The sequence below is a fragment of the Sarcophilus harrisii genome, chromosome 2 (genome assembly GCF_902635505.1).
Source record: "Sarcophilus harrisii chromosome 2, mSarHar1.11, whole genome shotgun sequence".
NCBI lineage: Eukaryota > Metazoa > Chordata > Mammalia > Dasyuromorphia > Dasyuridae > Sarcophilus > Sarcophilus harrisii.
In genome coordinates this window covers 42,113,150-42,140,948 of record NC_045427.1, presented here as the reverse complement: position 1 = coordinate 42,140,948, position 27,799 = coordinate 42,113,150, and the positions used below count along the sequence as shown (strand labels likewise).

At 42.7% G+C, this 27,799-nt stretch overlaps 1 protein-coding gene and 1 long non-coding RNA gene across 2 annotated transcripts in view; one reads left to right on the top strand and one right to left on the bottom strand.

The window, feature by feature from the left end:
* The window catches only part of ZFHX3 (zinc finger homeobox 3), a 282,114-nt gene that overhangs the window by 61,914 nt on the left and 192,401 nt on the right, over positions 1 to 27,799 (top strand).
* Positions 178 to 27,715, bottom strand: LOC116421297. Its single transcript, XR_004231610.1, has 2 exons — positions 27,271 to 27,715; positions 178 to 329 (listed from the first exon to the last, which is right to left on the bottom strand). It is a non-coding gene; the product is annotated as an uncharacterized LOC116421297 (long non-coding RNA).

Sequence of the window (27,799 nt, the reverse complement as noted above, 5' to 3'; positions counted from 1 at the left end):
TTAGGATTACTCAGTGTTGCGTAGTTCAAATTGCCTATGGCTTTTGATTGCTCCTGACTTGGAATTGTCATGGTCCTTATGGTTTGTTTGTTCTTTCCTTTCAGATGATGTTTTTCCCCCTCTGGAAATATTAAAATGCTAAGATATTTTAAAAGATTAATATATCAGTATTACAAATACAACAAAAAATTTATTTAAACATTCTGAACTTGAGTCTCTTTCCATGTTCTTTAGCTCTTTGGAGTTGACTCCCAGTGGAATTTGACCGCATCTTCGCTTCTTTTGTTTGCTTCCCCTTCTGCCTCTGCATTAAACCAATGCTGCCAGAACTGGAAAACAAATATTCATGTTAATAAAATTTTAAAATGAAAAATGACAGACTTAAAGTTTTAATTTGATGTTTAATTCCGACCACAAATTTTGCTGGAAAAATATTTATTAATATTTTAAAGTGACTGATAACCCAGGAAAATAATTGTCTTTTATGTAGGTTAAATTTGATCTTTGCAGATAGAATGACCAGATGACCCCAACCAAATGCTGAGAAATCATTTAAGGCAATTTGTAATTAATTAAAACACCGCCACTTAAAAAAAAATACAATATAGTATTGCAAATGTAAAGTTACATATATGACTTAGGAGCAAAATAAAACAGTGAACTCTTAGCATTCAGACTGGGAAAGCCTACTTGCCTCTGGAACGAGTGAAATGAATTCCCAATAGGCACAGGTTTGTTCTGTTTAATGCAAATCAGAGCTAATGGCCTTCATGACTTAGAATGTTTCCACATGGTTCTTCGGACTTTGACTGTGTTCATCTGGTCATTATGGGTAGATCTCTTGAGTATGGATTATCACATTTGAGTGTAGCATGAATTTCAGTGTACTCATGATACAAAGACAGCTGGTTAAGAGAAGAAAGCATATATGACACGTAATAGGAAGTTAAAGGGACAGGAATTACAGAATTCTAGCCATTTAACATTAACTTGGTTATATCGTGGACTCTAGGACAAGTCTATTAAAGCAGCTTTTTTTGTGGAAGAAATTTTTCTTTTTTTTCTTTTTTAGGAATTTCAAAGTTTTTTTTTTCCCATTTACTTTTTTGAATTCTTTACCTAAAAAAAAACTACAGAAGTAGAGAAGCATCTGGTTTACTAGGGCCATTTTTGGTTGCCAAGGAACTCTTATAAGAGCAGGTAACTGAGTTAAAACTAATCCCTGGGTGCATCCCCTCCAGCCATGCTCTGGCATTTGTGAGTTCATAGCAAGGTCTTTGGCAGTCAGGTTGATCTCTATGTAAAACTGGCTCCAGTCTCTTGATTTCTATGTGATTGGGAGGAGGAGGAGCACAGCCTGTTAGTTGTCTGCAAAAAGAACCTCATGTCTCTACTAGCCCAAGAAATTGAACCGTGCTTGCGAACATACAGACATGGATCTCGTCTGCCTGGCTAATTTGTAGGTCTGGCGTGTCAAGCTGAAAGGGAGGTTTGGGATCTGAGGGGCTGAGCCATATGTTTGTTTGCTCATTTGTTTTATTCCCCTCCTTTCTCTCCTTTTGGAGTGGGTCTCTTCCCATCCCACTTGGCCTTTTACTTCTGACCTCTTCCTCTTTTAAAGATGGCCTTGTTTGTTTGTCACCCTCGGGGTTCGGTTATTCACTCTCCATTCTTGTGGAAAATCACTTCCTCTTCCTCTCCTAGTTTGAGTTTTCCTGTCCTGGTATCTGAGGCTGAACAGTCAGAGATCTAGACCAACCTTCTCCTTTGGAAGGTGAGGAAATTGACCCTGGCCAAGAAAGCTTGCATCTTGTCCTAGATCACAGATACTAAGTGGCAAAGTTGGGGTTTTAAATGGGGGCTCTTTGACTTCAGAGCTCCGAGCCTTTCCACTGGGGCCTACCTTGGAACTCTGAAATGAATACTGTGTATTTGAACATATAATAGTATCATGTCATATGTTTGCAGCGGTCATGAAGTTAGCCGCTTGGCTTGTACCCAAACTTGGTTTTAAAAAAATCCAGGATTTTTAGAAGAGGCCTGCTTCCTCTTATCTGCCGAGGTTCTGGGGAGATGGCCTGGCAGAACCACCCTGGAGAAGCAGAGCCTGTGACTATGTGTCCGTCTTTTTTCACGTGTTATGTCCCTACATCCATGGGACCAAGTTCTCAAGAGAAGTTTTAATTATAAACCAAGGTGATGTGGTTTGCGTTGTAACAAATGGATGTCAGTTGGAGCAAGTAGCCCTGAGAAGAGCTTCCAGTAATAAAACACCAGCGATTCTATGGTGCATTCTCAGTAGGAAATGTAAAAGCTGTGTTGTCTGCTTTACTTCCTTCCTTATGAAGCGGGCTCGGAGCAGGGTGTTGAAGGATGGTTCCTTAGTGGGTCCAGGAAGAGGGTTTCATAAAACACATCACTCCCAAGTTGGTACGCTGGCAGATGAGATTCCTGTAGTTATCACCCGGTGAAAGAGGGTATGGCCGTGAATTTGAGGGTGGGTGAGGGGGCAGGGGGTTAAAATAGAAGATCTTGGGCTGGCAAATCTTTATTAGTTTTGTAAACAGCTTTAGGAAGCGCTGGGAGCATCTTGCAGGGACCCTGCAATTATCATAATAAACAGTTTTATCATCTGCTTGGCAATCAATAATGTGGCTTATGCTGCTTTAGTATCTCAGTAGTATTGATTACCTTAACAACTCTGCTGCGGTCAGCTTCCATTAACCCCTGCTCTGCCAGTGGGGCCTGTACCTCCAACTGGCAGAGGGAGAAGCTCTCGCTGCAGCTTAGGCAAGTGTGGGAATTTGACAGCTGGCCAGGCCAGTGAGTCAAACACAGCTTTTATCCCAAGGCACCCGGCAGAAAGAGGGGTTTTAAACAAGGAATCTGGAAGCTAATGCAACTTTTAAAGGCATCTTTCGGTGGAGGCAGTGTTTAAAACAATTATGGCAAAGGAGATTGAAATGTGACTCAGGAGTTTGGAGCTTAAAAGCTAAAATGTCTTCTCTCCCAGCCTTTACTCTGCTTGTATCCTCTTTCTCTATCCTTGTCCACTCTAAAACAAACTCTGACTGGGATTTTCAAAGGGGTATTGTAGATTTTGTGCTCTTATGCAACAGGCTTCCCTGGGATTTTTTGAGTTTTTTTTTTTTTTTTTTTGGTTTGTTTGGGAACTGCATCTTAAATTCTGGGGGAAAAGCATTTGTAGGGGCTTTTGGGCCTAGGATTAAGGAAAAATCTAATTCTAGTGCCTCTGAAATTGTCATTGATCTTCTTAAGCTACAAGATTCTAGAAGCTGAGTTGTACAATGTCAAATTGCCCCCTTCCCATTAACTTTTCCACGTCTACTGAATGTTTCTTGGTTAGATAAAAGATATGGTAGTGGTTGGCTGAAGTGGAATTTTATTTCCCCAGATTAATTTTTTTAAGTGAGTAAGATAACTTGTAGGGCCTATAATTTTAGGGGGTTCACAATATTGAATGATGCCCCCCTTTTTTCTCACTCTTTTTGTGATTTCACCAATCCCTGTGAGTTCAATGATCATCTCTATACAAGTGATTCTCTTGACTGTACATCCAGACCTCTTCACTAAAGTCCTGAATTATCACCTGCCTACGGGACATTTCCACTTGGCTATTCCATAGGCAACTCAGACAACGAATCCATGCGGGAACTTAGCTTTCCTCCTAACCCCTGCTCCTAACTATGCTATTTCTGTTGCTATTAACCACCATCCTTTCTGTCCCTCAGGTTTGCAACCTTACAGTTGGCCTGGATTCTTAACTCTCCCTCATCTTCCATATTTAATGAGTTTTCAAGTAGTGTTATGCCTTTACAACACCTCTCTCACCCTTCCCCTTCTCCATATGTACTACCACAACCACCCTAATTCAAACCCTGGTCTCTCTTCACTGGACTACTGTTACTATAGCAGTCACTTAAAGGAGCTCCTTACCTTGGTCTCTCCATTCTCAAATTCATCCTCTACTCATGTACCCAGGGGAGCTTCCTAAATTAGCTTATACTTGACATGTCTTTGCCTGCCCCAAAAGCTTCAGGAACTTCTACTCACCTTTGGTATCCTGGCTTTTCTAACCTACATTTATAAAGTTAGAACATGGTGCTTTTCTTAAAGCTCTGTGTAACTGTTAGCTAGTCTGCTCCCACACTTCATTCCATCTCCTATTCCTTTCCTTTGCCTGGGCTGCGCTCCCTACCCCTTACCCTGCTTTCTCTCCTCCATTTGTTAGGATCCCTACTCATCCATCTTCAAAGCCCTGCTCAAGGTCTTGCCCCTTTCACAAAGTCTTTCCTAGGCTATCAAGTCAGCTGCTACTTCCTCCGCTCTGAATTGATTTTGTATTTACTTTATACATATTTTGCATCTACATATGGGCAAAATTTAAACTTCTTGAGGGCAGGTACCATTTCATTGCCAAAATGAATCTTTTGTTTCATCAGAACCTAGCACCTGACTGGGCACATAATAGGTGTTTTTTAAAAAATGACTTTGGATTGAAAGCCAGTATAGAAATTGCCTGGATGGGTTCCTACACTATGAGGGAGATTTAGTTACAGGTGGGATTTGAACTTAGACCTTCCTGACTGCAAGTCTGGTACCCAATCCAGGGCGCTATCTATAAGATAAAAATCATGTGGACTTACCTCATTTGTGTGTATGAGTGAGTAGGTGCATTTTCCCTTCGCTGCCATATATGTGATCTTTGTGTGTCTGCCCTGATGAAATGAAGCCTCACATATAAATCCTGCCGGGACATCGGCTCCATCCAGGGCCCAGCCTATTCAGAAGGTGACCCACAGGTGGATGTTAGGGGGTGCTTCACACCTGGAGGCCACATTCTTGGGTGAGCAAACCTCAACCATCTCTGAATACTCGGGAGTATTGTGGAAATTCATCAGTCACCCAGCTCTTAGACCCTCTGTCTTCCCCTCAGTGGAGGGGCTGAATGTTCCTGGCTTGTATCTTGATTTTCCGATGGCCACTATATTTTAATCGTTGCACAACCATGAAATTCACTGCAGAAGAGCAACTTGCATGGCCTATTTGCCAGGAAGCCCTATAACTTCCTTAGCCATTCTTTTTGGCTCACAAGCAGTGAAGCTTATACAGAGCAGGATTTTCTCTCTTCCCCCCCCCCCCCCCCCCCCCCCAGTATCTTACTTACTAACATGAGCTCTATTTAGCAAATAAAAACATTTAATGCCAGTATGACTTAATGTTGACAGAAGTACACACCACTGCACTTCATTAGCCAATTTGTTAAAGTTTAGGGAGAGCAAGTCCAATGAAACAACTCATCAACCAGCACAGAGTGGAGTGCCTTGTGGGAAGATAGATGGTCAAAATGGAGATATCTCAAGGGAGGGAAGGAGGAAGACAGAGGGTGAGCCGAGGCAGCCAGTCCCCTCAGTGTAGCATGGCTTGTAGCATCGACGACCGTAAAAGCCTTCTCATTTTCCTCCCAATCTTCATTTTCCCTGGGGCCACAGTCACACAGTCTGCATGTAGTCACAGCTTAAGTAGCACTTTCTTGTGGCTACTACAAGCTTACAAAGGAGTTGCTACATCCTTGTTATGGAAAGTAAACTGGAGACTAACACAGTCACCTTTAAACCAGCCTAAAAAGCCTGAAATTTACTTTCTCTGACTGGATCTTAGCCCTCAAAGTCCTTTTATTTCCAGAACACCTGGATGCCTCCAAATTTTTTTCTTTAATTTTATTTTTAAAAAATGAAGGGCTAATATGAGAAGGCTTGGCTATTGACCAATAACTTTTTAATGAACACATTCCTAAAACTTTAAAAATTGGAAAATGACTCTGCATCCGTCCAGCTTGTCAGTCTTTGTCTTTCGGGTAGAATCAAAGATGTTTTCCTAACCTCTGTCTTCACATCCCTTGCTTTTGTTACCGTCTCTCTGCCCATGGTGGCCACTACCCTAGATCAGGCCCTTATTGCCTCTCTTCTAGGATATGATGGTGGTATCCTCCTAACTGGTTTCTCTGCTTCCAGTTTCTCTTGTCTGTAAATCATCTTCTGCACAGTGGCCAAAATATCATAAGGCACAGATCTAAAATCCTTAGCAGCTAGACTTCTTTTTTTGGTGCTATGATAAAATAAATTGTCTCAGCCTCAAGTTTTAGGCTTTTTATCTTTCCAGAATTGTCTTACCTATTCCCTTTCACATAATCTGTATTCTAATTAAACTAGATTTGACTTTTCATTTCTTGCCCCCATGCATTTGTATGTGAGGTCCTCCTACCCCCACCCCTTTGCCCAGAATATACTCTTCTCAATTTGGCTTTTCAGGAACCTTTTCTTCCTTCAAGACTCATTGTGGGTGTCCCTACAATAAAGCAACCTTCTTTTCTCTACTTTTCTTTTTCTTCAAATTAGCAAAGCTGTGCTTTGTGTTTGTTATCTCACAAATATTAAAATAGAACATAATTTGAACTGTCTTTGCATCTGTAGTACCTAGCACTTGGAAACTTGCATGTTGGTAAGCCTTAATTAATGTGGCTCTTAATTGGTTTGATGGTGAAAGGAGCTTTCCTGAAGAGTGCCAAAGTGCAGGCAGATATACAATGACATCATGGTGGACCTGTCCTTCTTTATAGACCTTTAAACATTTGTAAAGAGGAATTCGCTGCAATAAACATTTATTGAGCATCTACTATATGCTAAGTACTGGGAACTAAAAAGAAAAAAGAAAAAGATGATCCCTGCTCTCGAGGAGCTTACAGTCTAATGATAGCGAAGCTTGTTGCGGTATTCTGTGTTGACTGGCCAAGCCATGTCGCCCAAGTTAGAAACCTTTGGGGCTTTTCCCACGAGTTGCTGTTAGGTGCTGCAGCAGGCTGGGTTTCTGCTACAGACTTTGTTCTGATCCGAGTACTCACCAAACCAATTCTCGTACCATTAACTAACAGTCTATTCTGAATACTTTCAGAAAGTCACATCCTAAGGGTGGCTAACTCTCCCATAGCCAAAGGGTCTCTGTTTGATCAGGGCTGCATTGTATTTTGTTTTATTTAGTTGGGTTTTTTTCTTTACAAATTTAATGAACACCAAAAAAGAGAACACTTCCATATATAAAGTAGAAAAGAATGAGGGTCATACATGAAAGTATGAATCTTTATGATGTGCCACTTACCTCTTAAATAGTATATAAGAAATTGAATATAAGTAACATGGTGAATTCTATATACTATTTAAGAGGTAAGTTGCATTAGTCCTCTGAAGCTGTGGTTGGTCAGTATAATCAGTCAGAGTTTAAAGTCTTTCAGCTATTTTTCCTTATAATGTTAATTTATAAATTATTTCCTGTGAATACATTATTGTAATATATATGTACACATATACAATATTCACTTTTCTCTGTAGCAATTCATATGTCTATTTTTTCCTGAAATGGTCCCATTTGTCATTTCTTATGGAACAATAATATTTTGTTACATTCATATACCATCTTTTGTTAAAGCTATTTCTGTTGATAGACACCGACTTTCCCAGTCTTCCCCTCCCAATTCTTTATTACAACAAAAAGCTTTTAAAATATTTTTGTACCTCTGGATTTCTTCTCCTTTTTCTTCCTCCTCTTTCTCTTCTTCCTCCTCCTCCTTTTTTCTTTTTCCTTGCTATATGTGTAAAGTAGGTAGCACAGTGCCAGGCATATGGTAAGTGTTTAATAAATGTTTGTTCCTTTCCTTTTTGAGTAAGGCATGATAATAGGCTTAGCAGTGGTGTTTTTGAATCACTGGTTTGGTGACCCTGGGGGCACTGTTCCAAAATGTATCCCAGAATGATTGGACCAATTTAGAGCTCCTCCATAATGTACATAATTCATATATTTTAGTGTGCCTGTCTTTCGGCAGCCTCTCCAACAACAGTCATTTTCTAGCATATATTATTTTTGAGCTCTTTTTCTTTTAACCCCAAACTTACAGTTTAGCTATTTTCCAATGTACTAGAAATTTAACGTTCTGCTGTACTGATTCAAACATCTTTATATCAGATGGGTTAGTAGTGATTATTTTATCTTGACCATGTCTAGGATTCTCTCTCTCCCTCTCCTTCACCTCCTGTTTCAAAGGAAGAAAATAGCTTTTGAAAATATAATAATCAACCCTTGTATTGATATGCTATCATCTTATGGGAGGGTTCCATGATTCGTTGCGGGATGGTAATGTGATCTAATGAAAAGAGCTTTGAAGTAGGTGGCGGAGTTAGGAGACCTAGCTGTAGGCCTGGCCTGGCCACAAGTGAGTGACCTGTGTGACCCTGGGAAAATCACCTAATATCACATATTCCAAGTTTTTGGTTTTGTTTTTCTGTAGATTAGCATGTGAAAGGAAAATGAGAATGCGTGTGAAATGTTTTAGAAAAAGATCTAAAACTAAAGTTAAGGCCTGCCTGGTTATCAGCTTGTTCATTGTTGATGTTGCTGTGAATGATCTCTCAATTCTTCTCTACAGACCTTGGCATGTGAGACAGTTATTGAGTCTGTCTAGAGATTGTGGCGTAGCCCAGTGAGAGGGAATTGAAGTCCTAAGTTCAGAATTTTTTGTTATTCCATATTTTGGTCATTGACACTTTATCAGAGATTCTGGAGTGCTTTGATATTTCCTTTTCTAGCTTATTTAATAAATGAGGAAACTGAGGCAACAGACTGAAGTGACTTGATCAGGTCATATGGCTAGGAAGGGTCTGACAGATTTGAACTCAGATCTAGATTGGGCGCGCCTTCCACTCTGCCCTGCAGCTACCCTGGAAGTTCAGCATTTAATCTACTTGAAACTGGGACTTTTACCTATCTATTGGCAAGTAAGCTCTCCTCTTGAATTAAAAAAAGCTAGATTCAGATTTTAAGGAATGAGGAACTTTAAAATATTTTTATTAAGTTAAAAAAAAGCCCAATAACAGCCACTACTAGATGCAGAGTCATAGGGTCACTAGCGCCTGTGAGCAAGTTTTGAGAGCTGTGGAAAATAATTTGGGTTCTGCAAAATAAAGCAGAACCAGCCAATATTTGGGGAACTGCCCTTCACTGGCAAGGTGATATGTGGTGCTCTCAACAAAATCTGACTCCTTGGCTACCTATAATCTACTTTACTCACAGCTATCTCTCTGATATGATTTTTAATGTGAAGTAATTTAAAGGTAAAACTTCCAAAAGGAATTAAATTTATGAACTGTGTAGAGTGATGAGAAGGAACTATTACCTGATTATTTCATTATGGTATAAATACTTAGTGGTGGTCTGTACATCTGAGGACCAGCTCAGCTCAGTTCAGGGAGGTCAGTCACTACTTTAGATTTTTTTTGGGGGGGGGGCAGAGAGTTCATCTTTTAAGGCACGGAAGGGTTTCATTCTGCATGGAGAAGTACCTGTCCTGACAAAAATCATACATCCTTGAAATAAAAAGGAGGCCTTTTGATTTGTAAAGTTCTTAATCTGTGTAAAGGCCATTTGAGGAAAGAAGGAAGTAGGAAGCTGCCCATTTCTGTTTTGTCTGTCTGCTTTTTTCTGGGATCCCTATTTGATTTCTGCTAATTTTATCAAATTGACTGATGAATTTCAGTGCTGGAACATCTTACCACAGGTAATTTTCACTTTACGTTTAAACATTAAAAAAACAAAGTTTTGATCAATTGGCATTGATAATTTTAGACTTAAGTATTTAGAAAATACTGCTCAGGAAAAATTTGGAACTCAAGTGTCAGGAGAAAATTTTAAAAGGAATTTATCTATGAGGCTTAGCCTTTTAGATTAGGTGGTGAAAAATCTGTAGGTTCATCTTATTCTTAGGAGCCAGTAGAAACTAATTCATGTAAGCTGTTGTCAACATTAGAGCATCCTGGCAGACAGGCTGTACTGAATCAGCTGAATTTCATCAAGCCTACTGTTATTTCAGACAGAAAGATGAAAGATGTTTTCAGGGAGGGCAGGGTAGTAGATTCCCTCTCAATGACTTAGTTATTTGTTTTTTGAGAAGAGAGTATGAGTGGGCAACTCTAAATATTACTAGTTTACCTTTAATTGTAGGGAGACGGTATTGGCTCACTTATGAATTACAATTCTATATTTATGAGAATCATTAGAATAGTGGGAATGACAGGGGGTTCAGACCTCAGAGTTTACCAGGCATGGGCATCGGCCGTGCCCAGGACTGGACAGGATGAAGGTCCTGCTGAATGTCTTGGACTGGAGCGGGGAGTGTCTTGCCGTCTCCCTAGGACGCTTTATTTCTAAGTCAGCCCCAAACTTTGCTTTTCTTTCCAGCGGTGTTAATGGGTTGCTCAGAGACATCTTTCCTCACCCTGATGTGGTTTCCGTCTTGCCAGGTGTATGTTTGCCAAGTTAGCCATTTCTGGCTGGCAAGGATGTAGGTGAGCAGGACCTTGGCTATCGGTTTTCATTGTCTCCCCTCTTTAGCTTTAGTGTTCTATTTTGGAGCTCCCGTTCCACATCACCAACTGCCTCTTAGATATTTTGAACTGGATATCCCCAAGGCTTCTCAAACTCACAATGTCCAAGACGGAGCTAAATCTCATCTTTCCGCCCAAACCTCCCGTGCTTGAGCCCCCCATTTCTGTAGGAGACAGCACCATTTTTATAGCCATTCGTGGGTATATGGCGTCCATGTCCTCCCTGAGTCAGTTCCACCGTCAGAAGTTGGCTTTCCTAGCTCCTTTCCTTTTCCCCCTTTGCCCTTACCTGCACTGGCTCAAGGGCCCTCCCCTCTCACCCAGACAGGAGTCCTTCCCTTACTTTCCATGCCTTGTTTCCTCCCATGACATCTCTTAAACACTTGGCTTCCAGGGCCACGCGGACATCTCCCCACTCAAGTAAACTCCAGCAGCCCCCATTACCTGTAGGGTCAAATTAGACTTCCCTGACATTTTAAACTCTTCTCAACCTGGCCCCTTCCTGCCTATCCAGTCTTTTTCACCCCATTCCCTCCGCACACTCTAAAGTCCAGCCAGACTGGTCTGGGTATTCTTCTGTATACATAACATTCATTATTCCTCTCCATACCTTTACATTGGGTGGTTTCCATTCCTGGAGAACATTCTTTCCTCATCTCTGTCTCAGGCCACCGTCCGTAATGAGGTTTTTCTTGGACCCCCAGCTAGCTCTTTTCCTGCCCCCCAAACAATTAACTTTGTATTTATTTTTATCCATTTTATAGCCCTACTGTTTTGCTTAGTACCTGGTATATAGTAGGTGCTTAATAAGATGTCTGTTGATTTGACAAACAGTCTGGTCTATCGGAAAGATCAACAGATTGAAATGCTGGGTTCGAATCTTAGTCTGATACTTACTACTTTTTAACTTGGGGCTAATCAATCATTTAAAACCCTTCTGGATCTCAACTTCCTTATCTTTAAAATGGGAATAATTATACTTGCAAGATTTTTAAGAAAGCACTATACAAATGTGAGTTGAGATATGCACTGAGGTGAGAGTTCTACTCCTATCTGCTAAGCAAGTAGTTAAGAACTTGGCTTTAAACTGGTCAGCGTAGCTAGTATTTGTTCCTATGAAAAGAGGATTTCACCAGCTTTAGATCTGCTGAGTCTATCTGGGACCTCCTATAGGCAACTTTAAGATGGATATTAGTCAGTGTCATCATTAACCTGGGGAAATTGAGGCCCGTATAATGAGATAGGATGTCCTCTCCAACCCAAGGATCTCATCGAGCTCCCACCTTCCTTGGCTGTTCTTGAGAAGGTAGGTCTTGCCTGAACCTAATCTTCTAAGTTAGTACCATCAGCTATTTATTATTTTTTTGGGGCCAGGCAATTGGGGTTACATGATTTGCCTGGCATCCCAAGTGTTAAGTGTCTGAGGCAAAGTTGAACTTGGGGCCTTCTGATTGCAGAGCTGGTGCTCTACCCACTGCACCCTCAAGCTGCCCCTGCACCTCGGGGGACTTTATAATAGTGAGAAGGCTTTGAGAAATTCTTCTGGAAACCATTGCTCATCCCAGTTCATCTGTGGCTTGCAGGCCCTGTCCTATTTTGTATTTGAATCTTTGTCGCCTAATGATGTTCTGCCTGTTTTAGGCTCTTAATAAAATTTGACTTTTGAATGAAGAGGGGCTAGGTTTTGCCAACTTGAAGCTTTAAAATACAACCTTCCCCTTTTCCCCCCCCCCCCCCCCCCCCCAACAGTCATTCAACTGCATCCTTTTCTGCCTTGGGACAATCAGAGACGATGGTGCAGTCAGCTGTAATTTTGGCGGGGACCCTTCTGAGCTGTGTGACCAGTCATTTGACCCCTCTGGGTTTCCTCATTTACAAAAGGAGGGGGTTGTGATTTTGTGATTTCTGGTTTCATGTTAAAGTTAGAAAGATTAAGGCTCCATCCACATGCAAGCTTGGACCTTGGGCTGTCTGGGGCAGACAGGAGCTTCTGGCTGTGGGCTTCAGATCCCCCGGCCAGGGGTGCTCTCATTTCAGGAGCTGGCGGCTCTGGCTGCGTCTCTCCTTGCAGGCCTCTGCCCGAGTCCGGAGGAAGACCAGGCCTTTGGGAGGCCCTGGGTGTGGCTAGGAAGTTGGGTCTCGTGGCCTCTGAGTTTTCTTCTAATGGAATTTCCCATCACTTACTGCCCTGCTGATTTCTGATCAATGAAAATGAAATTGCATCACCTCCTCAGAGGCTCCACGTATGCCTGCTGCTTCCAGCTGTGTCAGTTCCGGTAAAATAATCTCATCAGGCGTGCAAGAGGGTAATAGGAAATAAAAATAAAAACCCACAATTAGCAAGAGGCCAGGCAGTTGAGTAACACTTTCCGTCCTGGAGGCAAAGAGGGCCTGTGAGTGAATGTCTGAGGAAGGAGAGAGACCCCTTTTATCAGCTCCCAGACCCCTTTTTTCTGCTCTCTTTCCCTCCCTGACACATTTCTTTCTTTTATTCACCTTGAAATTTTGTGAACATCTATCTCTTGGAGCATCTGTGGCAGGATCTGTGTCATTTGTGGTTAGGGACTCATCGTCTTGGTGGGTTTCCTCTGCTTGGAGGCATGGCACTGTGTGTGAGAGCAGGCTGCGGGCTCTCGGGCTGCTTGTGGTCCTGGCTAGGATTTCTCTTGAAGGTGCGCAGTAGGGCAGAAGATAAAGCAGGAGAATGTGCAGCTCTGGAGCACCTCGAGGACTGCTGGTCCCCGGGAATGTCAGCCTTACTCCAGGGGGTACAGAGCGGGGATCCTGAGAGGGAGACCAAGGGAAGGCTGGCGGCTCTCCAGATGGGCTGGCCGACTGGGCCTGCCAATGGCCTTGGAACGCCCTGCCTTCTATGTGGGGGATTTCTGCAGGCCTAAGAGAACCACTGTGACAGGGAGATGTGCAAGAAGCCAAAGTTAGGAAAACATTTTAAGAAGTTTCAGAGTAAGTAGAAGTGAAAAACCCCGCAAGTATCCCAGTCTCAGAACACATTGGTAACCAATATGAGGGACAGCTCGGTGGCTGACCTGAGATCAAATAACCTCAGTTACTTCCTAGCTGGGTGACCCCCGGCAAGCCATTTAATCTTATTTGCCTCAGTTTCCTCATCTGTCAAATGGGCTGGAAAAGGAAATGGCAAACCGCCCCAGTATCTCTACCAAGAAAACCCCAGATGAGGTCATGAAGAATCAGACACAACTGAACAAAAGCATCAAAGTAATATGAACATCATGAACCTCGTGGTCTAAGGTATTGTTACACTGGTTCAGCTCCTCCAGCCTACTGTTATGTCTGATAGAAACACGAAAGACGGTGTGGTAGTTTCCTTCTGTATTTCTCAAAAGTTAGTCCAAAATATCATTAATCTTTAATTTACTGAGTCTTTGTGGTCCCCTAGTGAATGAGGATTCAGTATCTATGAGAGTCTTTAGAACAATATGAAGGATAAAATGCCATTGCCACAACGGCAACCCTATAGTTCCCTACATGGTGTTTGAAATGCACCATGTATGCAATACATAGGTGCTCAATAAATGCTTCACATTGAATGGGAGAACTGCCATCCTCTTGCAAAGTTTGCAAATCAGTAGAGTGTGGGAGAAGTACATTGTGGCCTAGGCCTTGAAGGATGAGGAACACCAAAGAACTTCCTAGTTGGGATAAAAGCATGAGCCAAGGCTGAGCAGACACCTTTAAATGTGTGTTGACTTGAATGTTTGAAGAATTCTGGGTGGTCTAGTCTGACAGGAGTGTGGGGTACTTGATGGAGAGGAATGAAAAATAATTTGAAACTGAAGTGTGGAAGCCCATTGAATGTTGTGCTAAGAAGCTGGTACTATGTATTTCCTCTAGGATGCTGGATGTCCGTTAAAGGTTTTTGAACAGGAGAATAATATTGGCTGAATATCCACAGTCTGTAATGTTTAGTTGCTAACATGATCTCTTACCATCTCCCAGTTACTTGGTGTTTTGTATTTAAAATTATCTATGGACCTCTTCCAGTAGAGTATAAGCTCCTTGCACAGAAGGTTTGCTGTATTCATTGTATTCATATCTCTGGGGGGCTAGTACAGTGTCAGGCATATATAGTAAGTTCTTAATAATACTTGTTGATTGTTTAATGCTCAAGAAATGCTTGCAAAAGTGAATCTGAGGAAGATTGTGATGCCTGTATGAATTGGGGAGATTTGACAAGCCAAGGAAAACAGAAGGGACTCCTATTAGTTTTCTAGGCAAGAGTTAGTGAGGGGATGGTGATGCTGAGGATGGAAAATGAGGTTTGGCAAATGGGAAAGGAATAGAGGTATTAAAATGTCATTTTGGAGGCAATATGGAGGGGGCTTTTAAAGATCACAAAAAAGTCAGCCTTGGAACAACAGGCTACTGTATGAAGCTTAGATTGGTTCACCCTGAGTTGATTGTCAGAGGAGACTGAATTATAGAGCGACTTCTCTTTTATTGGGGGGCGGGGGATTTTGTTAATGTTGATCCTAATGGTCTTATATCAGAAGCAAGATCTGTATGTGACAGAGCAGAGATTGCTTATTCAGGTCTTTGTCACAGGTGTTGAGGGAATAATTTTTGTTCATCTTTGTCATGGAGTTTCTCACACTGGTTCCTAAGGGTTCACTCCTACCCCAGAGCTACTGTAAATTCCTTCCCTCTTCTCTTCCATCTCCCCCAACAAATATGGGTTGCTCTATTGGCTTTGATTCTAGTGGAGAGTTTTTGGATAAGCAGCAGAAAAAGGGATCTTGAAAAACAAAAGTGAAATTATCCTAGTTTGCTGGTCAGAGTTCTTTCTTAACTTTGAAATTGTTATAGTACTTGCAGGGATAATTGCTGAAGCCTTTGTCCCAATTCTAAGCCACCTAAGATTGGAATTGTTTATAGGAAAAAAAGGAGGGGCCCAAATAGAAAAATGCATTTCTTTTCCAGATGTTCTGTCTGTCTGTCTGTCTGTCTCTCCCTCCCTCTCTCCTCTCTCTTTCCCTCCCTGTGTGATCAGCCTATGAGCCCGGCTTTTCTCACTCCCTCCTCATTTAGATGTTCACCACAGGATCTTGATCGAAATTGATCACATTTTATGACTTGAACCAGCAATTTTTCTTCTGGGACCAGAGTGTGCAGGAAGTCATTAAAGGAAAATATGTAAGGATGCTAGTTCTCAAACTAAGTTGTTAGGTCTAAATAGCATTTGAATGGGTGAATTCAAAGTATAATTAATGCAGAGATCCTTTAATGCCTATATGGGATATTGAACCAAAATGTATTGTCATTAGAGATCTTATCAGAACTGTCTTGTGTGCATCTTTAAAGAACTTTTCATGAGATTAGGGAAATAGTAAATTCTTCTGATCCTAGATCTTCAACTAGACTTTTATTTTGTTCTATGGCTTAATTACTTGAGCAAATCTTTTTCAGGGGCCCAAAGCTAAACATTTCTTACTAGTATTTTTTTTTTTTTTTTTTTTGGATTGAAAGGAACAGTGCAAATACTGGGCATCCTAATTACCATCAGAAATGTATGGTCAGTGCTGGGATCTGAAAGCCTTTGTTGTTGTTTTTTAATTGTCACTTTAAAAATATTACCTTCTTTTCCAAATATATCCCTCTCTCTACGTAGTAAGCCATTCTTTCTTTTTAAAAAATGGAAAAATGGAGGGAGAAGAAGCAGTTCAGCAAAATGAATCAACCTATCCACCAAATTTGTCAGTGTATGTAACGTTTCATAGCTAAAGTGTGCCATCCCCCTACCTCCCCACCATAACCTCTGAAGAAAGGAGGGATGGTTCATCTTCTCATTTCTTCTCCAGGGCCAGACTTGGTTATCATAATTGGAGAGTATTTAATTTAATTTAATTTCTGGAAGCATTTCAGATATGAACCCAAGAGTCTTAATGGAACTAGTGGCCTGAGACCCACCTTCAAAATCTTTGATTTTATTTTTTCTCACATTGTGGCAGAAAGAGTAACAGAAACTGGAATTAACTCTGGCTCCAGAAATTGAACAGAGATTTTTCCAACTCTTTTAGGGGTTTAGAAGATGGGGAAAGGAAATTGTTTAGATGATCTCGGTATTCCAAGGAAGACTTCCAAGTAGGACATAATGACTAATGAGATGAAACAGGAATGGAGTTGGAAGCAGCGACAGAAAGACTAGAGAGCCTTGGAAGTCTGTTCTGGACTCTGGGTCATTGAGCCTTTTCTAGTGATGGCTCTCTATTTCTATGCCCAAGACTCAGCCTCAGGCTTCTACTCCTGTGTTGTTTAGCATGTCCTTTTGTTTCTGGTAGCTTGAAAAGCTGTTTATGCTAATAAGCTAATGAAGATCTGAAGAACTTGTTGTGCTGATTTGTGTGTGTGTGTGTGTGTGTGTGTGTGTGTGTGTGTGTATGTGTGTTGCCCTATTAATGAGCCTTCACAGGGCAACCCATGTTTGCATTGTCACTGTGCCAATTCCGGAACCCTGTGCCAGAGTGAGTTGCCAATGGCAAGCCCTGTGTGTAGCTTTCTTCCTGCTGATTTTGCAGAGAGGGTCAGTTTGAAGTGGCCTGCCAAGTGAGCCCTTCCTTTACCCAAAGTCATCTTTCATCTTGCCTTCTGCTGGCTATTTTGTCCTGTTAATAACCCTAATGATAATAACAACTCTTATTGACCAGGTGTTTTGTTTATGAAATACTTTGTAACTCGGAGGTGACTGTGAACAGGAATTATCCTCAGTTTACAGGTGAGGAGAAGGAAGCTTGACCAAGGTCGTAGAATTCTTTAGTCTGATGGCAAACTGTTTCTCTAGAAGACTGTTCTTCAATTGACAAGAACAAATAATTATCTGAGCCAGAATTCAGTTCCCTTGACTCCCAGTCCAATGATCCTTACACTTAGAACTTATTGCCTTCAAAGAAATTAAATGGGCTTCCTGGTTAGAGGAATTTAAGAGCCACATGGGAAGCAGATAGATGCTGAGGCCGGGCATGGCAGAGGGGCGACCCTGAGCTCCCAAAGCTGATGCACCAGTGAGCCCGAATCATTCTGGCCTGGGCTGCAGCAGGTTGAAAAGGCTTCAGGGATGCCCTGGCAGTGGATTACTTTCCGTGTTAGGACCAGTTTGTTACCAGAAGAGACACAATATGATGGATCTTTAATCTTATTACAACTCACAAAAGCTCTCTCCCAGAGCATAGAATGGTGGTTATCCTGGTCTTTATTACCATTTCAGGGAATATTGAAGTATGAAAAACAGGAGAAGAGAATGAGACCATTACTTTTTATAATCATTTAAATGCTGTGTAAATATCAGCCATTGGTGATAATCATTCATCATCATCACAATAATTATGGGAGAAGTGAAGGTGTGGTCTACTTCCTCTCTTGTCCAAGATCCCTCTTGAATGTGTCCCAAGTAGAGTTAGCTTGAAGAAAGGAATCCACATTCCACTTTCTCTCTAGTTGATGAGACCTTTTATCAACAGCAATTGCATGCATTATGCAAGTGATGATTTTGTGCTGATTTGGAAGTGCCTAATCAGAACCCTAGAAATCTGGTTGACTCATCTTCCTACTTTTGACCAAGCAAATGTTGTATCGACATTTCTTCTAAGAGCCCCTAAAGATTAATATGTCTCATGATGATGATGATGACTGATATTTACATAGCACATAAAGATTTCCGAAACTCTTTACCAATATCAACTATTATCTGTTCTAAGTGTTCTAACTGCTTTATCTTGTTTGACCTTTACAGATTGCCTTGAGGTAGACATGATAGCTGTAGTTCCCATTTTACTGATGAGCAAAGTGAGACTCAGATTTGGTCACCCACCAAATGTCTCTGATTTTTATAAAAGGGGTATTTTAGAGGATAAGAACCTAGCACATAGGAAAGCTTAGGAAATACTTTATCTTTCCATCTACATGATGAATTAGAGAATAGGGAGAGATTAAGTAGCAGTCAGAATGGCCTGGTGATGAGATGGTGAGGACTTAGATGAAGGCTGTAATGGCAGTGAAAATAGAATCGTAAATATAATAGAGATCAATGAAAAGTAACATGAGTTTTAGAAGTCTATTAAGTGCCTCATCTGTGCATCATACTTTGCTAAATGTTAGGGATACAAAAACACCATCCACCTTCCCCCCTAAAAAAAAAAAAAAAAAAAAAAAAAACTAGTCCTAAATCTAAAGGGCCTCACATTCAAATGAGGGAGAGACAGCATACAAATAGTTAATATACAAACAAGCTACAACAGGCTAAATTGGAGATAAGTTAAGAGAAGAGAAGGCACAAGAAGGAAAGTTGTGATAGAAACAGTATCAACAAAGAGGAAAAGGTTGGGGAGGAAGGATATTCTGTATATCCTTATCTGCAAATTGTGACTATGTTGGCCCCCACCCCTATTTTTGTGTATGTAATTGAGTTCCTTGCATATAGTGGACATTTAATAAATGCTTGTTGATTGATTGGTGATAAGAGACTAGGTAGTAGGTATGAAGTCAGGAACAGAGATAAAGATATGGGAGTCATTCAGATAAATGAAAGAGCTGAAACTATATTGATAGATGAACTCATTAAGCCAAGTAGAGAGAGAAAAAATGAAAAGGTTAGGGACAGTTTTGGAGGACACCCTTAGTTCAAATGTCAGGAAGAGAAAGACAGAAAAGGAAAGATTCAAAGAGATAGGAAGAGGAAAAACCAGGAAATAGTAGTAAGTAAGAAAATTATATTCTAAGAAGAAGATTTCTACTAGTATTGGAGAAAGATGGAGGAGAATGATGACTGAGAGAGAGTTCCCATATTTGCTTAGCAGGAAAACCTTGGCCTTGGAGGAAGCATTATCAGAAGACTAGTGAGAGTGGAAGCCAAATGTAAAATTGTTTAAAAAAAAAAAAGAAAGATAGGTAGGTAGTAAAACCATTGTCTTAAAGAAGAGGGAGAGGGATTGAAGGAAGTCTCTGGTGAGGGAGAAAGGGAAGGGAGATGAAGTTCCAGAGGATGGAACGGATAGCATCTGGAATAAAGTTGGCAGTTTTAGTTTTTGTAAATAGAAGGGAACTGTTTGTTTTGTAATGAGAGGGAAGGACCAAAAGAAATAAATAAGAGGCGGTGATCCCCCTGAGTGAAGAAGAGGAAGGTAGGTGGGCTCTACTTTCCTTCACCTACCTAGAAGGTAAAATGGATTAGAGCTAGGTAATCCCAATCTTTTGCATGAAGTGGAAGGTGAAAAGTATTTATTGAGTGAAAAGTAGGAGCAGATTGAGTGAAGCAACCAAAGGGGGAAAAAATCATCAAATGACTTATCAATTATAATAATATATAATAATGTGTGTGTGTGTTTTCCAAATGACAATTTCACCCTTCAAAGGGTGGGAAAATCAAAAAGGATGATGATCCTTCTCTCCCACCCCTCCCCCATTTATCACCAACAAAAAGGAATTGGTTGCCAGGTTGGACATGATGACTCTCTTAATGGGGGGAAAAATGACTCCATCTCATTAACAATAGGAGCATAATCTGATATGAACCAAAAAAGTCCCTGGGGGGGAGGGTATGGGCTTGTGTGGGAGTAGCATAGATTTCCCTGGTTGCAAAGAAAGGCTAGTTGGGGTCCCATGGATTAAAATTCTTTCAGGAAAACCAACTCTGGAGGGAAGGATGGTTCTTGTGAGTGACATATTGTAGTCACAAAGAGAAACAGTTTCTAGAAATAGGAAAAAGGGAAATTGTCTGAAGAGTTCTGAGGGAATGGATTAGACAATTTACTTTTTTTTTTTTTTTTTAAAGAGTTGTATTGAGAGGAAAAGGAAGGCAGGATGAATTAAAAAATTACAAAGTCTTATAAGAAGAGGGTTAGGCATGATGGAAAAATAAAGACAAAAGAGGGGAATAGAGAGACAGAGACATAAAGAAAATAAATTCAAGCATGATATATTAAAGACTTGAAAGTCCCCAGCTCAGGGTGAATGGGACAAAAACAACCAGCAGAAGGCTAAGCTGCGTAATCTTTATTTTGATTTCATTTTCTCTGATAAACAGAATGATTTTGGGGCTAGGAAAGGCACGCCACAAATGACTAATAGGAAGTTAAAACCTAAGATAAGTAAGAAAGCACATTCTTGCCTTTGAAGAATTCAAGTTACCAGCCTCCTCTGGCACTGACTAAAGGGACATGGCAGAGGATCACTGGCCCCTTTTGACGATAATTTGACAGATCAGGGACACATACCAGAGGATTGGAGGAGGGCAAAAGCCCCGGTTTTCAAAGAAGGCAAGAGAATGGAGCCTGCAAACTGCAGGCCAGTGAACTTGACTTGGACTCATCAAAAAACCCTGAAAAATCCTTTTGTTGGACTCTTCATGACCCTGTTTGGGGTTTTCTTGGCAGAGATACCAGAGTGGTCTGCCATTTCCTTCTCTGGCTTAATTTACAGACAAGGAAACTGAGGCAAACAGGATTAAATGACTTGGCCGGATCAAACAACTAACAAGTGTTTGAAGTCAGATTTGAACTCAGCAAGATGAGTTATCCCAACTCAGGCCCAGCGCCCTTCCTCTCTGCCCCAACAGAATCCTAGAACTTAGCATTCAAGAGTGGATTCAGAAATGGCTAGCTGCCTGCCTGCCTGCATGGCTTCAACAAGAGCTGGTTATCCCAGATTTTTAATTTTTTTTCTTTTTAAACAAGGTTACCAGACCAGTAGATCGGGGGATTGTTGTCACTGGTACTTGTCTAGATTTTTATCAAAACATCTAATCAGGTCTGTCATGCTATTCTGGGGGTGGGGGTGGGGGCAACGATGGAGGAATCTGTGCCAGTATGTTGTGAAGTCTTAAACTTAAAGAATCGACTATCCAGTTCAAAAGAATCGACTATCCAGTGTAGGATACTGCAGGATTTGGGCAAAAAAAGAGGGAGGTCATGGGAGAAGGAGCTTTAGAGAATTTCAAGTGTTCTGTGAGTCAGCCTTATGATGGGACCCTCTGCTAAGGCAACGGGATCGCTTAGGCTGCAGGAAGAGGGGAAGATTATGGGGGATTGTCCTGGGGTTCTCTGCCCTGGTCTGCCTGCATCTCCAGTCTTGTGTTGAGCTGTTTGTGCCATATTTCAGGTGGGATGTTGACAAGCAAAAGAATGGCCAGAAGAAGGCAGCCAGAATGGGGCAAGACCCTAGGAAGCTCAGCTTAAGGAACTGTGCATGTTTAGCCAGTGGGGAACAGTGGTCTTTCTACATTTGAAGGACTTTCGATTGGGAAGTGGAATTAGCTTTGTTCTGATGGGCACGAGAGGCAGAGGGAGGAGGGACAGTGAGTGGACAGTACAAAGAAGCAAAGGTAGTTTTGAACAACTCTTAGTAGAGAGCCCGGCACATAGTGGGTGCTTAATATATGCCTGCCAACTTGATAGTTTTTCCTTACATCAAGTTCTATCTTCTAATTAGAGCTGTCCAAATCTGGAATAAGAAGGCTGGGGGTCTGTGGTGGAGGGTTCGTCTTACTAGAGGTCCTCAGGCAGAAACTGGGTGACTGACTTGTCGGGTAATTTTATTGTTCAGCTGTTTTTCAGTTGTGTCCGACTCAACTCTTCATGACCTCATGTGGGGTTTTCTTGGCAAAGACACTGGCATGGTTGCCCATTTCCTCCTTCAGTTCCTTTTACAGATGAGGAAACCAAGGCAAGCAGGCTTATGTGACTTGTCCAGGATCACAGAGCGGGGAGTATCTGCAGTCAGATTTGAACTCCTGACTCCAGGTCTGGAGGCAATAAAGGTGGAGGGGATTATTTTTTAAGCGCATTTTGGATGATTTGCTTATTGAGCCTTCCGACTCAGATTCAGAGATGGAGATTCAATGGATAAAGTGGGCAAGACTGAGTGATTCGGGGTCTTGATGGAGGGGTGAGAAAGGGGCTCAATGGAGTGACAGCAATGGGAAGTTGTGACGAGGGTGAAGGATGTTGGGCCCGAGGGCCCAGAGTGGAGTCACATGAGGATGAGGCCTGGTGGAATCCGGAGGGAGTTTCGGGGGGACAGTTGGGGCAGATGAGAGACCATCTCAGGCCTTGGGGGGGGGGAGTAGAGGTAGGGAATGGCTTTGTGAGCCGCCTTGTCTTTTATATAAGGGTGTAATGGCGCAGCTTGCGCTAGTTGTAAAACTTCTCGATCTGGGCTGGGCCAGGGTGCTGCGGGAGGGCCCGGCTTGTCTTGCAGCACCCAGAGCCGTCTGCTTGGCCCGCTTCTGCTTTTGATCTCACTTGTTCCTCCTCTGCTCCATGACAGTGTGGTAACCACAATGTTGAGGTTATTGCAGATTCCTCACAAAACAGACTGAGCAAGCAGTTTTCACTTCCAGACTGATTTATGTTTGTACTGGAAATAGCACAGATGAAATGATTAGCCAACAGGAGGCGAGTGGGCCTGGACATTTCAACTCTTCCTTAGCATGAAGAAGCTGTTAAATCATGCGTGTGTTTCCTGGCCATCCCCCATTAAAGTAATACAAGTGCAGACTTGCTGGAAAATCTGGGCCAATGGGATTGGATTTTACCTCCAGATTGTGTGGTGCTGATAGGATGCAGTAACACGTGCGAAGCAGGAGTTCAGCAGAATGGGGAAGTGGGTAGGGGGCTAGATTTGGAGCAGGGCTCAGATCCGGCTCGTACAACATAGGGTACATTAACTTTTCCAAACCTCGCCCCATCCTGTAAAAATAGGGACAACAGTTCTTACAGTACCCATGTCACAGGAGAGTGGAGTATCACATAAGACGATGCATGCAAAATACTTTGAAATCCTTAAAGGTGCTATTACTCCTCTCCATTTGGGGCACAGAAATGGACCTGATGCCTCCACAGGGTGCCCACAAAATTGAAAGGTGGATGAAAATGATTCCTGTCCCCTTGGGTGAGCTTAAAGCTCTCAGAATCTGTTTTGCCAGCCTAACTAACACAGACATCATGGCCTTCTCCCTTTCCTCAACGCTCTGATTATTCTGGATTTCATTTCATTCGTGCTTTGCAGAGTCAAGGAAATTCATTCTTTCTAAGGTGGTACCTGACCCCCTTTCATGTAGTTATCATCAGTGGGAGTACCTCCTTATTAGAACAAGGGCTGGTTCACATTTATTTAATGAAATATGCTGTTCAAATTCAGATGCATAATAGTGTCTCAGGGAAATGCCTGTCAGCATTGTTGAATTTCTTGGAATTCTGCCCACTTTAGAATGGTATTTAACTCAACCATTCCAAAGGGGAAGAAACCCACCTGTAAGCTGCTAGACTGCCTTTGGCCATTGAGGACTTTCAGGTTAGCAAGTCCTTGTCATCACAACAGCCCTAGAGGGAGGGAGACAGTTTGCAACTTAGCTTTTCATATGGAGGAAATTGGAACTCAGAGACATGAAGTGATTCGTTCAAAGTCACAGGGCTGTTGAACTGCAGAGCTGGGACTCTCGCCTCTCTAAGGTCCTGTGTTCTTTCTGCTCCACCTTGCTTCTCACCCTTGGGTGATTTGATAGAGCTATGGTTTTATCAGTTTAGGTTCTCCCTCCTATGGTACCCATCCAACTCTTCTTATCCATGTGACTCTTGTCATTGGCCTCCCATAAATCCCCTTCAAGAAGCCAACCCAAGTTGCCTGTGGACTTTCCCTTTATGTTTCTTGACTCTGCATGATTTGGAGAGGGAGGGGGGGAGGTCCCAAGGGGAAAGAACACTGTCTTTCCATGGGTCATCCTTCAGGGTCTACACACAGCTAATATTATTATTATTATTATTATTATTATTATTATATGCAATCATCTCCTTGTCCCTGTGTTTCCCCAGGCTACCATCTGTGGGTTACTCCCACTTTTCAGAGTCCCTTTCATATATTGTCTTCCCCTAGTTGAATGTAAGCTTCTGGAGGACCAGGATTACTTGCTTGTATCCCCAATTCTTAGCACAGCTCCTGGCCCAGACCAGACACATAATGCTCCATATACCTGGCATCTCTCCATTGTTTACAAAAATATGCACCTTGATGGCATATTCTTACCCAGTGGAATAAGCTTACCTTTAATCACCAGTTTATTGCGATTTCACTGGTGAAGGAAGCAGTTCTGCTCTGCAACTTTTAATCTTAATCTGTTGCCTTGAGGGCAATTGATGAGTAAAGTGATTTTGCCAGGATGGTGCAGCATGTGTGGGGATGGGACCTGAACTCGGCTCATCTTGATTTCAGGACCACTTCTCTGGTCACCATAGCAGCCACTGAAACAGTGGAGAAGGGCAAAGGATTGGAAGCTGCTTTGGGAGAACAGAGCAGAGCGTGCCCCCTTCCTCCTTCCTCTTGTCACAGAATTGGGCTGCTTCTTTGGCATCGTTCTCAGAGGGCATTTTGGTTGGCAGAGGGAGGATGCCCTGATGTCTTCCTGCCTTCCCCATCCCCCTTCTCCCACATGCACACCCACTTTCACTTTCTCCCTAAGCTCAGAGCCTGCTTCTAGGATACAGAGTTGGGAATTCTGGAGCATTTCCCTTTTTCAGGACTCGGCATTTCCGGCTACTTGACTGCACGTGTGGGTGTTAGAGATTGCCAATGCTGTGTAACCTTGCAGTGTATAGCAGTATCCACTGGGTGCTGGTGAGCCCATTTTCAGCTTGTGGGACGAGCACTTGGATGCCAGAGTGCTGACGCTAGGAGGAAGGCTTCCCACGAGAGGAGCATTTTTAATAGATAGAACCTCAGGGGGTTCTTTCCTTGAGAAACAGTTGAGAAATTTCTTTCCTGCCTGTTTAGCTTTTTTTTTTTTTCTCATGATGCCACATGGGTTATTAACAGAGGGGACCGTTTCTCACTGTCTCTCTTCCCTTTGTTTTTCCTTCCTTTCCATTGCTTCCAGTCTTGGTTTACTGCCAAACAGCCTCTTGTGAAAGGACCGCCTAATTAACCCTGCGCTAATTAACAATTTAAAATTACACACTACGACTGTTCATATTTAATTCTCAGGATGCCTGGGCAACAGCAGGACTAACTACCCCACCCCACTCCCAGCCCCCTTCCCTCCATTATACTTGGTTTCCTTGTGCTTCTGTAATTTGAAGAGTTTTTTGCTGTTGTTGTTGGTTGTGGTGGTTTTGTTTTGTTTTTTCTTTTTTAAGAAAGATCTGAAATGCTTAAGGTTGCATTTGAAAAGCCCCTGACTGTTGGAGTTTTGTCATTTGCTGAGCAAGGAAGACTTCCTAACTATCAGTTTTAGCAGTATTGATAGAATATATTGGGGAGTAAACAAGGTGATAGATGTTGGCTGGTGGTCCCAGACATCAGCTGAGTGAAAAGTAAAGACTGATATTTGCTAAAAAGGCATTGAGCAAGCAGATAGTCTCCAGGAAAACTAGAGAGGCCGCAGGGAGGCTCTTTCTGGGTGAAGGCATAAGGCCTCCTTTTGGGGTAACCGGAGCACAGACCCATTCACTGTTCCCGAGTGTATTTCTGAAGGTGGTGCCTTTGGGGGTATATGGAGAGGAGGGGACTGGTCCCAAAAGTCCTATTCATGTGACACACTTTGTAGGTCTCAAACTTGTCCTATTTGAGCCTTTTGGGGTTTTGACAAGTGTTCTGGAGTAAAGGAGGCTTTAATGGAAATGTGGGTAGGAGTGTGGCAGAAAAGAAGGCCGAGGGAGTGATAGGAAAAGGTAATAAAAGGAGAGAAAAGGGGCTAAGAGGCTGGAGGAGAGACTGAACAAAGGGGGCTGTTAACTCTAGCTGACTGTAGCCCGTGGAAGCCCAGGGACTCTTAGGGTTCTCAGACTGCTCTCTGTAACTGAAGATCATTGATTTTACGGGAAACCGTGTTTACAGACAGAGTGCTGATCGACCTGACGAGTTGACTCCTGCCTCCTTAAGTAAGAACTACCTTTTTCTTATTGACTGGCTGATAAACAGAGCAAGGGAGCCAAGAGAGACTGTGGGATGAGGGAGAGGATGGGGAAGTGTTAGAAGCACAGAGGTGTTTGTGTACAGTCTGGGATCAGAAGACAGATGTCTTCATCGCTTGGGCCCTCTCCTCAGCCTCTCCTCTCCCCCACCCCCCCCAGAGAACCCAGAGCATGGAACCACCTGCATGTTAGATGTTTTCTCCAAGAAAAAGTTACAGTCGAGAAGCCCAAATGGGAGCCGTTCGCTCCCGATTTCTGAGCTAACTGGGCACAGTGGCTCGGGGACGCTGGGACCCCTGGCTGCCGCGGTAGGACGCCATTCAGACCTGGTGCCCACCGTGGGGCTTATGCGAGTGAGGAGACGGGCTTTCCTCTGGAGGCAGCTGGGAGTTGGGCCGCCAGCCCTCCGTGGTGTCTGGGGCTCTCTGCCCTGTTAGGTGCTGGGCGCTCCCAGGTAAAAGCCCGTTCTTCCCATCCGTCCTAGGAGGAGCCGACCCCCAGGACGGCACCGATCCGTCGGGAGGAGAGGTCGGGGAGGAGGGGCAGAGATTGGGGAGCAAGCGGAGGGAGGCTCTCCTGCTTGGGCGATGCTTTTAAAGTCATGGCTCTTTAACTGGACAGTTGGTTGAGGGGGAGGAAGAGAGAAGCAGAGGAAGAAAAGCCCACCAATTAATTGGTAAACGCTTGCAGGTTTCTCTGGCCTGGCCTGGCCTGGAGAGGAGATTGGCTTTCCTGTCAATAAACAAGTCCCCAGTGCAGCATCAAAGCTGCACTCCTTTATCAATCGTGGCCTCCCTTTCCCGCATGTTCCTGTAACTTACCAAGCATTTATGACATTGATTTTACAATCAGGCTGTTAACCCTCCCGCCCCTTCAGCCCTACCAACCTTTTTGGCCCGAGCTGTCAGTCAAGGGCCTTTCAGCCAATCACGTCCAGCCTGAAAGGGAGTCACCCCACAGCTCCTCACTGGCACCAGGCTTGAGCCCGGGAGGAAGGAGCCGGTCCTTCCTTTGGATTTCTCTTTTGATCCCAGAGTATCCTAGTCTGAAACCGGGAGGGATGTGATGCCTTTTTACAAGAGACAATGATCTTTTGTTGTCATGGAGCTCCGAGAACTCCAATAAGTAGGCGTGGCGGCTCTGAGCATATGTGCCTTTAGATAAATAAAGCCTAAAGCCTGCCACTTTGTTGCAAAAAAGTTCTTTCCCTGGAGACTCTTACACTGTGTTCCCAGTCCTTTCCCGAGGGGGAGCTGTTGGCTCATTGTATAGGCTCGCATCAGGATTTGGAAAAAGGAAGGGGGAAGAAAAAACATACATATACACACACCACACACACATACGTATACACACACCACACACACATACGTATACACACACCACACACACATACGTATACACACACCACACACACAT